General features: G+C 34.8%; 1 long non-coding RNA gene across 3 annotated transcripts; it reads right to left on the bottom strand.

Annotated features, from left to right (window-relative positions):
* Nucleotides 1–1,870: 1,870 nt before the first annotated feature.
* On the bottom strand, nucleotides 1,871–9,697 carry LOC136837339 (uncharacterized). 3 transcript variants are annotated; one of them, XR_010852652.1, is made up of 4 exons: nucleotides 9,670–9,697; nucleotides 9,210–9,517; nucleotides 3,062–3,705; nucleotides 1,871–2,444 (listed from the first exon to the last, which is right to left on the bottom strand). It is a non-coding gene; the product is annotated as an uncharacterized lncRNA (long non-coding RNA). The 3 variants fall into 3 exon arrangements; XR_010852653.1 differs by having other exon boundaries at nucleotides 1,873–2,444; nucleotides 9,210–9,291; nucleotides 9,670–9,694; XR_010852651.1 differs by lacking the exon at nucleotides 9,670–9,697 and having other exon boundaries at nucleotides 1,874–2,444; nucleotides 9,210–9,663.
* Nucleotides 9,698–16,532: the final 6,835 nt, after the last annotated feature.

Raw genomic sequence — 16,532 nt, forward strand, 5'->3', positions numbered from 1 at the left:
TTCTTCAAGAGCCCCTGTAACACTGGAGACTCAGTCATTCTAAAAACATTCATAAATTCAAGGAGATATCAGAGATGCACTTTCTTCAAGAGCCCCTGTAACACTGGAGACTCAGTCATTCTAAAAAAAACATTCATAAATTCAAGGAGATATCAGAGATGCACTTTCTTCAAGAGCCCCTGTAACACTGGAGACTCAGTCATTCTAAAAAACATTCATAAATTCAAGGAGATATCAGAGATGCACTTTCTTCAAGAGCCCCTGTAACACTGGAGACTCAGTCATTCTAAAAAAAACATTCATAAATTCAAGGAGATATCAGAGATGCACTTTCTTCAAGAGCCCCTGTAACACTGGAGACTCAGTCATTCTAAAAAAAACATTCATAAATTCAGCGAGATATCAGAGATGCATTTCCTTCAAGAGCCCCTGTAACGCTGGAGACTCAGTCATTCTATAAAACTTGAATAAATGATCGTACAGAAAGAGCCCTTTTGATGGTACAGATGGCAGTGACTCGACAGAAATTGTTCCTGAGATGAATTATGAGTTTACTTGTGAAAGGTAATAACATTAATAATAAAGGCAGAAATGTTGTTGGCTCTGCAGTTTCGTCACGAAGCCTTTCCTGGAGACGCCTACGCTTCTCCACGCAGCCTCTGTTGTCTCAGGCGAACGGAGAGAAAAAAATCGTGCCACGACTGCCCTTCCGTGCCACGCTAGCCCTCGAGCAAGTTTTTATATTGCAGTCGCTTGTTTGTTGCAACAACGAAGCTGAGAATGGTTTTCATTTGCTTCTTGGCGAATTTTTTTTTTTTTACTTCGCCATTTGCTTTAATCCATTCTGCTTAGTAAGAATTATCGTCTGATGTTTTACTTCAGCCCTAAGAAATTACTTTGTAGCTTCTCGTCTTTTCCTTTTGCATGGCTCATATTTATGGCCAGTGGTTTATTTTTCCCTTTGATGAAAATAAATGAATGGGTTTCTTAAAATCTTAGCTGTCATCTTAAGAAGATGAGGGATATCCCTCATCCTCTTAAGAATTTTGGTGATAATGTCGCATTTAAGAACAGTAAAACAATGAAAAATGTACTTATCAAGAACTCCCCTGACAATACTAAAGGGTGTGTATATAAAATTCCGTGTAAGTCTTGTGACAACTTTTATATTGGCCAAACCGGGAAAGCACTGGAAAAAAGAATTGAACAGCATAAGAAATGTGTGAGATATGCACAGTGGAACAGTGGTATATTTGTACATGTTAGTGAGAACAATCATGCCATCAACTGGGAAGGGGCAAAAAGGATTGTATATTCTAATAATGCACTGGAAAGGAATATCATTAAATCTAGCTTTATAAAAGAAAGTTACAACCATAATATGAATATCAGTCAAGGAATGTATAAACTTGATCCTTTAATATCAAAAGAAATTTGTAAATTGTTTAAATTTTAAGGTAGGCAGTAGAGATGTATGAAAATAGGATTATCATGTTTGTAAACACAGTACGGGGTTAGTAGTGTTAATGAGTTTCCAAACTCCGCCTCCCTGACACCTGTCAGGTGTGGATCTGAGGTCGCGTGTGGTTTGTTTATCAGCATTGTCCCCTGAGAGTCTATTGTGATTTTTAGCCAAATGAGTTTTGAAGGCCACTCCTACCTCGACACCGGCCTGAGGGGGGGATATGTAGTCTCTAACGGTTGTGTATGCTCGTCAGTACTGTTCTTGTAGTATATATATTTGTGACTTCTCATACTCTGTATCAGTCCTTCGTCAATAGCTTGGAAATGAAGTCGAAACCGGTCAGGACCTACACCCCCTTTCTTATTTTTCACCTGTGGTAATGTGTGACATATGTATACATATATATGTGTGTGTGTGTGTGTGTATACATGGGTAATAGAGATCACATTAATATGCATGGTTTAATTGCCGATGATCTACAGTAGAGATTTTCACTACTAATACTTCCAGTTTTCCTTAGGAATTCTACAAAAAGAAAGCTTCAAAAGAAATCAGCGTATTGCCAGGAATTTTTTTTTTTCCTTTTCTTCCATTGTAATCCAAAATACAACGTTGAAATAAAGTTGTTTACATTTGTAGAGAGCCTTGAACAGACTACTCAAGGGTGAAATTAATCATACACCTAGAATCATTGAACGTTGAAATAAAGTTGTTTACATTTGTAGAGAGCCTTGAACAGACTACGCAAGGGTGAAATTAATCATACACCTAGAATCATTGTTGCAACTGGAATCTGCAAGACATCAACGTACAGCTGTACCTGTTTACAATATGGGTCTCACACACACATGCACGTTTATACAACCATCAAAGCAGCATTTGTCACCACCAGGGCATTTGCTATCGTCACCGCAAGTTGTTGGAGTTGGAGGGTTTTTTGGGCATGTAGATCTTCGGGGAGGACATCCTCCAGATTTCACTGCAAAAGAAAAAAAAAAAAAAAAAAAACTAGTTTCAAATCTCAAATGAATTTCCCTCAGAGAAAAAGTCTGTGAAGTGTCGGTCATGCATACATGCATTAATATATGCAAAATTTTTCATTTAATTTGTGCATATGTACTTCTCAGCTGGCCTGAAGTCACAGAGAAGGAACTAGAAATTGAGTGGCAGGTGAACTTCAATAATACTTATAAAGTTAGAAAGTTTGTATCCATAAAGATAACTACTATTCCACAGTATTTTATGCAAATAGTAATATCTGTATTGGTATTAATTTCAAGATAACGTATAGTATTTTCTGACTGTTTAAGCTATATTTTAATCTTAATTGCATATATTTTGATAGATAATATCATTCAAATTCTATATTTTAATAAATAATATGATCTAAATATATCTGAGCCCAAATTCCCAAATAAACCTTAGCATCAAGTAACGATTAGGTGTAAAGTGTCTGAGATTAAACAAGTTCGTAAAAACATAAGGATATTTGCAAATAAATGATCTTCAGCTTTAAGTGATGGTTCTAGTGAGCAAGAACTGCTTTCATGTATACACAATTTTGATGTCAAAAGTGAGCAACTTCAGTTAACCAACCTATTGGAACTGTAAGTGGTTCAGTGTTCTCTTCACAGCAGTAGAATTGTCCGCGCACAGCTCCTTTACACCACTGTCGACAGGTATCACTAGAGGAGGACTCAAGGGGCTGATTATTAGGCCCTGCTACTCTTACTCCACTCCTGGTAGGGTTTCCAAAAACGTCTAGTCCTACACCAGGTTGTTCAAAAGTAGATACTCCTAGTGGGTCTCCAAAAGCTTGGCCCACTCCTCTATGAGCAAAACCCTGTTCTACAAAACTTGGAGGAATAACTTGTTGGGTAGGCCTCTGCACACCAGAGTGAGTTTGCATTGATGTCTGGCCAAATCTTTGTTGACCAAATTGTGTGTTTTTTAAAGTTTTCTGATGATTTTGGTGGAAAACGCCTTGATTATAATCAGCTTGTGGAAATCTTGAGCGACTAGTGCCTGACTGTAAGAGCATGTGCTGACCAAATTGTGACTGAAGAAATCCTGGCTGTGTGTGACCTTGCCTGACCAAATTCTGTTTGCCCAAACCCTTGCTGACCAAATCCTGCTGGCCCAAAACCTAGTTGGCCTTGCTGAACAAGCTCTAGATGCCCAAATCCTTGCTGTCCCAGAGTTGTAGCAATTGACAGTAGTAAAGTTCCTACTTTACTCCACTGGAAGATAAAGTACAAAAAATTAATCTTTGCCCAACACTGATAAAGATATCAGACCACTGTTCTTATAATTCCCTGAAAATTAAGGAAACACTTCAGTAGAGCACACCTACAAAATGGTCATCAAATTTTAAACAATAGGTTTCTTTGGAGGTACACATGAAGTTGATTTAACTGTGCAATTATCAAATAATGATGATAATAATAAAGATGTTAGATGCATTACATTTCGTGTATACTTCATAGGGGAAAAAATTAAATCCATTTTTGCCTAGAAATTATGTAACTTCTTTACTTTACAAGATGTGCTTTCTAACCCTGAGGTTTTGGGATTTTGGCAATTAATTCTATTTTCAATTTGTACATTGCATATGTGAGTTTATGTGTAAACATGTCGTTCATTTTATGTATTAGAGTGCATGATGAAATTTACATTTATCCATTTTATAATGTGACAAGCAATAGAACAATACTGAAGGATATGTGCACCAGATTCCATGTAAGATTTGTAACAACCTTTGTATTGATAAAACTGGAAAAACACGGGAAAAGAGAAAAGAACAACATAAAAGATGTGTAAGAAATGCACGGGTGGATAGTGGAATTTTTTTATACGTTAATCATGCAATCAGCTGAGCAGGAGCAAAAAAGATAGTTTATTCTAATAATGCACTAGAAAGAAATGAATCTAGTTTAATAAAAAGAACATTTCGGCAAGAACATTAACGTTAGTCAAGACAGGTTTAAACCTGATCCATAAATCTCAAAAGAAATATGAAAAGAGTTTAATTTTGAGGGAGGCGCTTGAAGGACGGGGACAAGTGAAAGGGGGGAACATTGCGACCCATCAGCTAGTCAGTTGGTACCATTTCATTCAAATTAACCTTTCAGTGTGAATATGATGGAAGTAATGAAAACATGAGCATGTGTTTCACAGAAATAAATTTCTGGCTCACATCGGGAATGAACCTGATGTGAGTCAGAAATTTATTTCTGTGAAACACATGCTCGTGTTCATTATATATATATATATATTCCTGATGTGATATATATATATATATATATATACATATATATATATATATATATATATATATATATATATATATATATATATATATATATGTATAATATTAATATGAATTTCTGTCACATATATTTTTCATATTCAAAGAATAAATAAATATGTATTATATATATATATATATATATATATATATATTCATGATGTTGCCTTATAGTATGTATATCCTCCTATGATTTTGATATATTTACTATTCTGTTTACCATGTATTATTTGTAATAATAGTAATTATTGAAATATCGTATGTAGTGTAGTATCAGATCTCAAAAGAGTTAGTGATTTAGATAACTTAACAGCGTAATTTAGAATTTATAATGTCTTTCTTGATAATAGCATAGTAGCGGGAGAGAGAGATTCGAGTTTAGATCAGATGTGCCATCTGTCACCAGTCAAGATGAAGTGATGACAGGTCACGAATAACAATTGCTGATCAGCTCTGGAAACCAACTCGTTTTTTTCGTTTTGTTTTGAGAACATGCCATTCGTAATTAGCCAGTAGAAATCTGCTTGATCGTGTTAGGGTTTCTGTGAAAACTTTGTCTCATACGAGAAGACAAATGAGAGTAAGGACACATGGCAGTTGCGTCATGTTTAAGATTGCATTGCTCTGATCATGCATTGTCCTGATTGCGGTCAAAACGTTTCGCATCCTTCTTTAGTATCTCATCCCCAAAATGCCTTAATGACGTCAATTGTTTCATTTCATGCTGGAATCCAAAATTTACTATCTGAGAGACCGATCAGTTTGGTTTTCTCTCTCTCTCTCTCTCTCTCTCTCTCTCTCTCTGAAAAGAGTAATTAATAATGTAAAGTGTTAGTGTGGTCACTGGTATTAATATTAGCTTTTGAAATCTGAATTTAGTAAAATTGTTTAATAGTAACGGCGCCCAAATAAAAAGTGTTTTGTGAATATATAGCAGCTGCAAGTAATTTTGCAAAGGTTTTTACAAACTTATGTAAGGTAAGGTGAAATTTACTTATTATTACCATGGTATAATAAGGTGTGTTAGAAGAATCCTTGCCCTTGGTGAAATTATTATTGATGAATCTTTTGTGTTTTCTTGTGTTTGCATTCTTGATTTTTTCACTATTTTTATGTTGGTGATTTAACATTTATTTACTTAGCATTTTAAATACTTCTTGATAATTTAACCTTGCATACTTAATTTAATTTTCATTTATTAAGATTTTTTTCAAATCTTGAGTAATTCTTGATAGTTTAAATTTTGCTTGATTAATGTAATTTCTTGATAGATTAAAGTTTTTGTGATTTAGTTTTGTTTAATAATTTAATTCAAGAATTAATTAAATTTTGTGTTGTTTTCAAGTAATACTAATTTTTTCAGACTGAACTCTAATTATAAATTTTGATTTTAAAAATAAATTTTTGTATTTAAAATTTTTGAAAACAATTTTCATTTATTGACCACAAATATTAATTGTGGGTGCAGTGATAAACATTTTTGTTCTTAAGACCAGGGAAAAGGTTAATTTAATGGAGTGATGCCCTTTAATTTGAATTGTTGATACTTGATACCAGTCTTGATAAACTTATTTTGATTTTTCATGTGATTAATGAGTTTTTTAATGGATCACTGTTACCTTTAGAGTACTTTGTTTATTGTTATGAATTTAATCTGGCTGAAGTGAGGCAGATTTTCTAATTTTGTGATTAGTTTTGTAATAACGAAGTACTTGTTGTCATGAGAATATATATATATATATATAAATTTTTGTGACTGTATATAATTCTAATTATAAATTTATAAATTTAAAAATAAATTTTTAAGTCAAAAGTTCCAGGAAAAATTCAATAAATTTTTAAAAGGAAATTCAAACATTTTTCTACATATCACCATCTAACTATACACTTTTCAAGACCTCTGCAACCCTTCTTTGTAGAAATTTGGGGCCTTTCTATTAAACCATGTTGAAACTGCATGGATTAAACCGTCCTCTTAAGTGTTCCTTGAGTTTTGGGAACAGGAAAAATCTGAAGGAGCAAGATCAGGACTATATAAAAGAGTTTCCCACCTAAATTTCCGTAGGACTTCTTTGCAACCCTTGATGAATGTGCTGGAGCGTTATCATGATGGAACAAAATTCTGCGGTGCAACTTTCCTCGACGTTTTTTAGCCAATGCAGTCTTCAGTTTTTGCAAAACACCTTAAGTTCCATTATTGTTTTTGTCCTTCAAGGAAATCAATCAAAATCACTCCTTTGGAGTCCCAAAACACTGTTGCCATAACCTTCTGTTTAACTTCACTGGAGCTGAACCTCTTGGTAACCATTGCTTTGATTGAATTTTACTTTCTGGGTCATATTGATGGATCCAAGTTTCATCTCCAGTAACAATGGTCAAAAAACTCTGATTCATTTGATTCAATCTTTCGTTAAAACTGCAAGAGAAAGTTCAGCTCTTTGATGCAGTTGGTCTTCGCGCAACGCTTTTGGGACCCAACGTCCTGAAAGTTTACTCAAACCAAGATTTTCATTTAAAATTGAAAATACAGAACCATGGGAGATCCCAGTTTCATTAGCTATCATATTGATAGTAATCCGACGATCTTCATCCACTAGATTCTGCACCAAAGCCACAATTCTTTCATTTTTTGCAGTCGATGGTCTTCCCTCTCTTGGGTTGTCTTTGAGGTCCTCCTGACCATCCTTAAATCGGTCATAAACAACTGATTTAGATGGAGAAGAATCATAAACTTGATTTTTTTTTCCTGGTTTCCAATCAAGCTTGGTCAGGAACTTGATGTTAGCTTATTTTCCATGGGTTGTTACTTTTCTGAAGCAGATGTTAACACCACGGTAGCAAGAGGATGACTGAGGTAACAATTCTCTATGGATCACTACATCACAGATAATTGTTTACCAAAGAATTCCTGTGTAAATACATCATTCAACAATTTTTCCTGGAACTTTTTGACTTACCCTATATATATATATATATATATATATATATATATATATATATATATATATATATATATATATATATATATATATATATATATATATATATATATATATATATATATATATATACACACACACATACATATATATATATATATATATATGTACTAGCTGACCAACCCAGTGCTGCAATGAATTCAAGACAGAATTATCAATCACAAGAAAGAAAAGCATTTTCAGTGATAGTACACATACTTTTGCACAACAAAAAGAATTCAAAGGAGATGCAGGAAAATTTTTCTGAGGCAGCCAAAGTGTAAGTGAATGCATTGCCAGACAGAACAGTGGGACTCCCCACCCAACCGCAGGAAGTTAACTACCCAACAACCTCGTTAGAATTGAATGCCCGGTTTCCCACTTTGCCAAGACCCGCAGTAAATAAGGTACCCTGGAGGGCGGGGGTACAGGTTCGAAACCCATGTGAAAACCTTCCTTGGGCCAAGTGAGGACCGCATGCAAAATTTTGTCTAGATCAGTCAAGCGGTTCAAATTTCTATAGAACACAAGATTACATACAAGTTTAAAAGTTTAGTTGCACTCACATTTTGAATATATATATATATATATATATATAATATATATATATATATATATATATATATATATATATATATATATAATGTGTGCGTATGTATATATATACATAAAATCATGAAGCTACAAATTTCATTTAATATCCAATTCACGCTACTTCGGGAATATCCCCGATGGGGAATTATCCACAAAGGGGGATTTATAAGTGATAAATGGATCGATACTGCCGGGTCTCGATCCCTTGACACAGTTACCTTCCAACAACTCCAGTCGACGGTCTACCCACTGAGATTGAGACCCGGCAATATTGATCCATTTATCACTTATAAATCCCCTTCGGTGATAATTCCCCATTGGAGATATTCCCGAAGTAGCGTGAATTGGATATTAAACGACATTTGTAGCTTCATGATTGTACATAAATCACAGCGTGATAAAAAATTTCATACACACACACACACACACACACATATATATATATATATATATATATATATATATATATATATATATATATAATCATATATATATTTATATATATAAATATGTGATCATGTATATTTTTTGCTGACGTCGAAAACACCCTTGCTACTTTTCTGGTCATCTAATCTAAGCAGCTAATAAACAATGTGTCTGTTAGTACTTGGACGGGAATCACTTAAAAAAGCTAGACTTTTGGGGCAGGTCTTAGGGCTCCCAACCTCATCCATCAAGTGCTTGTTGAAACCCGGAAGAATATCACATTCTGACGCCACCCTCTAAGAGCAAATACGCTTAAATGGATATAATATGTTATGTTTGTATGTGTTTATATGTGTTTGTGCTGAAGTATGTTTACATAGGCATGCACAGTAAAATCTCAGTTTATTCGCTGTTAAACATGATTGGCAGTCTTTCTTACCTGCATGGCTGTAGGTATGATGGGCGTCAAGTGTGCGGCTGGAAGTTCGGAGCAGTAGGTCTGAACGAACACCTGCGTTGGTCTGAGAACGAAACCCAAAGCAAATAAAGACAAAACAGTATCATAACTGATCGTTTCTCGGGGTATTTTCCGTTCTTGAATTTCCTTATTTCGTCATTTGATTTTACTGATGAATGACCTTCATAGTGCTCGCGGTGAAAAGAAAGAATTTTTAAAAACGAACCACTCCAGCCGCTTTAGTGTCAGGGGTTATGTAACTTCGCTACCGGAAACTGGATCAGGAACATCTTTAAGATTAATTAATAGATATTCATAAACTGAATGGAATAAACACATGAAAGATGAAGATGAAACAATCACTGTATGCCCGTATACATTCAACGGACACTTCACAACAGACAACAAAGGAAAACCATCCATTATGCCTGGATGAATTTACCTGTGAGAGGGTTCACCTGGGATACCACGGACTGAAATGCCCTTGGAGACTTCGTTGCTCTCGTGGCTCGCACACACACACACACACACACACGTACGCACACACTGTATTTCATAATTGTTGATATTGACAACATTACGTTTTGTGACATTGACTTCCTAATTATGATTTTCATCGACGTACTTTAAGAGTAGGTGGGCTTCTTCGGCAAGTCATAATCATATCTGAAGAAAATGATAGCTCTTCATTGATCATAAGACGGAAATGTTTTTGTTCTGGGCGTATGTGATGTCGTTTGATGGACTTGCGTAAAGAAGTTTTCAAGGTCATCTCTCATTCATCGTGAAGCCTTATATATGAGCTTGTGTATTTGAGTAGCACCAAGACGTGATCTTTTATTTTAAGGGACTTTCCCCGTTGTTGTTTAGGGTTACTCGCCTAAGCCTTCCCCAGGAGGATCTGCCGTCGTCATCACACTCTTAAGTCCAGTGAGTTCTTGGAACTGAGAGCTTGAGTTAATACTGTCGTCAAACATTTTCTTCTGCCATTTTTCGTAATAATCAAGCTATGAAGATGAAAGCTGTAAGCCGTCGACGAAAGATACATGGCGTTGTTACATATAATCCGCGAACAACACACCCACAGTCTAGAAATAGATCAACCAGTCCCACTTGAACTCATCTGCGTGCGACGTAATGGTTCCTGATGTTCCCCTAACCGTGGTCCTGCCCAACGCCTGATTATTCCTCTCTCTCTCTCTCTCTCTCTCTCTCTCTCTCTCTCTCTCTCTCTCTCTCTAAAAGTCTTGATGAGAGCGAGAAAAATTAAAAATTATCTTTATTTATAACCATCTGAATTCGATTCTAGTTTCTGTGCTCACTGATGGATAAATAATACGGGTCACAGGATCTCTTTGCATTGATGGCTAATTAATAGGCAAAATAGTATTTATATTGGTGTTTACCAGGGCGAACTTTATTGGACCTATCAAACCGTAAGAGGGCAATGAAACAAGAATGGCTTTTGGAACATTGATCGTCAACTTGTCAGGTTCATGATTTTCTAATGGCTCCCTTTCATGTTTCGATTTGCCTTTTATTACGCTTAATAATCAGATTATTAAGATATTTAAGCCGAAAACATAAAGATGTCTTGGCAAAAAAAAAAAGGCGTTATTACAAAGTCAAAGACTTTCATACCAAAGCTTTTTTTTCCGCATCGTAACATACTGACGAAAAAAAATTAGTAGAGGGTTTATGCAATTCTCCTCTACTGTCATATTTTGTTTATGAAGCAGCTTGAGAACCCATTTCATAGTTCTTGTCTCCCAAGTTGGGGTATGTCATAGAAATGTTTTTGACAATATATCCACATATATACTTTTAAGCCTCCTCTCCACTTATTTCATAGGTTTTTTTTCTGCTTCTGTATCTGAACTCAAAAGTTTTCATCCTCATCCAAAACATTTTTTTCTGAATCAAAACAAAAAACCTTAACATTTGTGTAGTCAAACTTTCTTCCTGAAGCTAACTCCCTTCCGTACATTTTGCTAATTTCACTTCCATCCTCATATTCAGGGGAAGTTTCATAAACATATTCTGATTTAGTTTTGCATAACATTTACGTATACCAGCATCCGAGATGCATTCTCCATTACTTGGAAAAACCTGACCAGTGACATTATTTGTGATTAAAACTTCTCACTCTGCCTTGCCATTTTTGAAAGATATCATTATGAAGTTCTTTCCATATGCAAAGCTAAATAGATCCTATGTCTTGCACCGCTGTTACAATAGCGTAGCCTGTCCTCTGCTTTGTACATAATCTCCGGTAATATTTCATGCAATTATTTTTTTATCAAATCGTAATGTTACAGCCTTTATCATAACTCCATTCTTTATCAAAGCTCATTTCGTCAAATGGTAAAACCGCAATTCTTCTTGTTGACTTAAGTGTCTCTGCTTTTGCCTGCAATAATACTGACGCCAAAATTTTCCTGGTTCGCCATGAAATTTTTTTACACTTGGCGATTGATATTTTTGTTGATTCTTAAACACTCATAGCACTCAAAACTTAAAACTGCGAGAGTAGAAACGTTGGCAAACTTATCTACGCTTTACAGAAAAAAGAACTTGGTATATTTTTTCTGCTCTATCACTAACTTCCCCTTCAATGAAATTCGATAAATTTTCATTCAGATGAAAATTTCGACTGTCCAGCTACTTTTGGTTACCGAAATACTGAATTTCGGAGAAATATTTTTGTTCTCCAGAAAATCTGAGTCCTCTGATGCCTGAAGATCACTTAATGATGTCGCAATCTGTATTCATATCGCTTAAAAACTTGCTCCCACTCAGATCTTTCACGCCTTCTCTTGACAATTTTGTCGATTGCGATCCTGCTGGAATAATGTCACGGATGAATTTCCTTCTGTTTGCAAATCTCAGCATTACTCTTCTACATTTACAAGTATTGTTGGTACTCCTAACTTATTCATCTTTCTATGTTATCAGTGCCCAAACTACAACACTACAGAAATAAAGCTTTATGAGTTTGGAAATGTATACTTGGAAACATACACACACACACTATATATATATATATATATATATATATATATATATATATATATATATATATATATATATATATATATATATATATATATATATATATATATATATATATATATATATATATATATATATATATATATATATATATATATATATATATATATATATATATATATATATATATATATATATATAAGTATTTATATATACACAATTGTACCTTCTAGAATGTTAATTGAAGTAAAGAATGGGTTCTTTCTTCAAATTGAATTTGATATTAGGACGCAGTTCGTTGACACACTGCAGAAAGGATTCAGCGTTGAGTTCATGTCGGAATAAAACGAAGGTATCGTCGGCATATATCTGCGATAAAACAAATGTAAAGACCACAGGGAACAATCCTTCATGGGCGCTCTTCCAGGGAGCCCATGAAGACATTGGCATAGGTGTGGCCCAGTGGGGGAACCCATGGCCATTCCCTCAACCTGTTTATAAGTACAGTATTACCATTAAAGATAAAAAGCCGTGTCCACTCAGGCAATTCTAAGAGTTGTTTAAAATGACTACGGCTGAAATTATGGAACTTTGTTTCATTATCTTGTCGCTATCTCATTCCACCTTTCCTGATGGTAAAACCAGTGGACGCCGTTTTTTAATAAATTGGATGTAGATATTTTAAAGAATCTATCTAAAGAAAAAATATTTTTATTTTACAACCTGACAAAGGCAGAGGGACAGTTATCCCAATACAAACGATTATATAAACAAAATGGAAATTGTTTCGGTGATGAAACCAAATTTCAGAAAGTTAGTTCCCCAGATCTTCAGAATATCGTGAAATGTGAAGACAAAATCAACAGTTTTACGTTCTCGTGAACAGGAAAAGATCATCGATGACCAGATTTACCAGGATTTGTTTGTTACCGGTTCCACCTACAGTTTCCCGTATGTTCTTCCCTGGTTCAGAAAGAATGATTCCCTTACGTCCTATGTTATTTTCCATCAGTACTCCCAACCATGGTTTAGCTAAGTTTCTGGACCCTTTATTAGAACCCTGCACAAGAAATCAATACTCTCTCCCCAACTCCCAGAAGTTTCTGGAGCAAATTTGATAACAAGATTCTGATTTATTTATGGTTAGTTTGGATGTAGAATCATAGTTTACTAACGTCCCTGTCGGGGTGACACTAGAGATTATTTTAGATAAAATTTTTATTTATAATGACACCAGATTCCATAATTTTAGTCCCTAGTCATTTAAACAACTCTTTGAATTGTCCGTGCTTTAAAGGTCATCCCTTTATAATTCAAATTTGTATAGATCTGCCACTCAGTCTCTGTTAGATGTCAAAACCAATTTTAAATCTAAACTTGTCCCTAGACTGAAGACCTCAGAGTCCTTCTCCTCATTTTCATCATACAATACTTTATCTCGACTTGATGGTTTATACGTTAGGTCAGATTTAAATAGGAACAGGTCTACTTCAGGTATAACAGGCTCACAAGCGTAAGCTTTAAAAATTAGGTATTAATGAGCCAAGAATCCTTTCTCCTAAGGATGTTGCTTATAAGAACTCTGACTATGTGCTTTAAAAAAAAGGAAGATTTCTTTTTCTCTCTGGAACTTGACTTTTGCCTTCCAAATATAGAAGCTAATTTTGTCAGTTTTTTCTACCCTTTGAATGTGTTTTTCATTGCATCTGTAATCTTCCTGTGCATACTAATTTAGAAGCAGCCCAGCAATCCATTCAGAGTATATCACACAAAGTATTTTTGTCTTTAACAGTCACTAAATGGTTTTCATTCTTTAAACACGAAGATTTTGTAATACTTAGGAAACTTTCCAGGACCAATGATATTATAGTTTGTAGGCCAGATAAGGGAGGGAGTCGTTATTCTTAACTGTTGTGGCTATATCCAAAGAATGGAACATGTTTTATTAGACTCTAGTAAACTTGTTGAAGCAGGTTATCCTCAGCATAACCTAATCTTTAAAGCAAAAAGAAAAAAATATGCAAAAATTTTTCAGACACACTTTTATTAAAATGCACTAAAAAGTAAATAATAATCTTTTGGGACACACCAGGCGTTTCTTACATTTAATCATTGTAATATATCCTCCTATAATTTTGATATGTATACTCTTCTATTTATCATGTATTATTTGTAACAATAGTAATTATTGAAATATATGTAGTGTAGTATCAGATCTCAAAAGAGTTAGTGATTTAGATAACCTAAGAGTATAATTTTGATTAAATAATATCTTTCTTGATAATAGTGTAGTAGCAGCAGAGAGAAATTCAAGTTTTAGACCAGATGTGCCATCTGTCATCAGTTCAAATAAGAGAAGCGCTTTGTTTTGGGTGACGCGATGGCAGGTTGGGAATAACAATCACTGCTCCACTTGGGTTTTTCGTTTTGTTTTCAGAACATGCCAGTCATAATTAGCCAGTAGAAATCTGTTTGATCATGTTAGATTTCTGTAAAAGCTTTGTCTCATACGAGAAGAAGACAAGTGATTTCGAAATGTTACATGCATGGCTCTGATCACGTATGCCCTTTTGTCATGATCGATTACATCATGTATTGTCCCAATTGCGTTCAAAACATTTTGCTGGAAGTGACATCACCCTTTTTGTAGAAGTTCCCTTGTATCTCACACCCAAAATGCCTTAATGACATCACTTGAGTATTCCATGTGCTACTGGAATCCTCAGATTAATTGACTCTAAATTCAGAGATTGTTCAGTTTGGTTCTCTCTCTCTCTCTCTCTCTCTCTCTCTCTCTCTCTCTCTCTGTGTGTGTGTATATATATATATATATATATATATATGTGTATATATATATATATATATATATAAGTATTATATATATATATATATATATATATTATATATATATATATATATATATATATATATATATATTATATATATATATATATATATATATATATATATATATATATATATTATAAGTATTCGTAATAGCTGTTCGACCTCCCTTCCTTGATTTAATCGAAATATAAAAATACGTTCTCTTTGTTGAATTACGAGGGCACACTAGGTAGGGAAGCAAGCGAGCAGGAGTTGTTGTGACCAAAGCCCAACTGTCAAAAGGGGTAGGAATTTTAGTTTAGAGGCCTATCAGACAGGATAGGTTCTGCTAGGACCACCCTTAGCTAGATTGTACCTTAAGCTCACTTTTCTACGACCTTTGTACTGGCGAGCTTTTTGTCATTCTACTGACGATAACTGCACCCACACCAAGTTGGCTTGTGTGGGGAGCCAAGACCAGTGGTGACCCAAGCTTCCCCAAGTTTCAAAAAGCAGACACAGAGTAGCTCCCGACCAAGCCAGAGGTGTTTCAGGCAGCCCACTTAACCTTTGTCTCAGTCTCGAATTTGGGAGAAGCATTGCCATCCCAGCGGACCGAGGACTAATGATGCAATTGATCACTGCATTATCTATTCCAGCAGTAAGTCTGAAGGTGAAAATTACTCCCAGTTCTCTTTCCCTTCATCTTAAATTCTCATTTTTGTGTTTCAGGTTTCTCTGTCTTAAACAGTCACTGACAAAGCAAATCCTAGCAAAACCATATCCCATTTATGAAGTCAGATATAATTAAGTACAATTATTGTTGCCTAGTGGATTTGCATAAATTATCCTCCATGGCGTTACAGTAATATCTTGATCTAAGATTCATCCCTTGCAGTCAATTAATGACAAGTGAGAGTCCTTTTGATACTGGAATGTTATCTGGATACGCCTCTTCCAGAATTATGCACATCTTGGAACCTGGCCACCATCTCGTTTGGAGAAGAATTAGCATCCTTGATACCAAGATCCTCAATTCACGCGCTTACAGTTGCTTTATAGATGCATCACAAGAGGCCCCAAGCCGTTGCATTATTAACTCCTTTATGTTGAAATGTCTTGTGTCTGAAGTGGGATGAAGTCGGAGCTGTTGTTAGCTCCTGTCAGACATCAGTTAATAATATTCCTTGTTGAACTAGTTGTTGAGTAATGTTGTTGGTTTAGCTCATGTGTTCTGAATAAATCGCTATATTCAGTAATCTAGTCTCAACTGGTGACCTAACTTAGTTATGTTAACTTATTTGTCTTTTTTTAGGTAACATTCAGCCTTAACTGACAGGATTACGTGGGTCTTAGGTTAAGTAAGGCAATATAAATTTTTAAAATTACTAATTAAACTCATCAGCCGAATGACCCATGTAACAATATATATATACTAGCTGACCAACCAGGCATTGCCTGGGAAAA

This window comes from Macrobrachium rosenbergii, chromosome 59 (assembly GCF_040412425.1).
Source record: "Macrobrachium rosenbergii isolate ZJJX-2024 chromosome 59, ASM4041242v1, whole genome shotgun sequence".
Lineage (NCBI taxonomy): Eukaryota > Metazoa > Arthropoda > Malacostraca > Decapoda > Palaemonidae > Macrobrachium > Macrobrachium rosenbergii.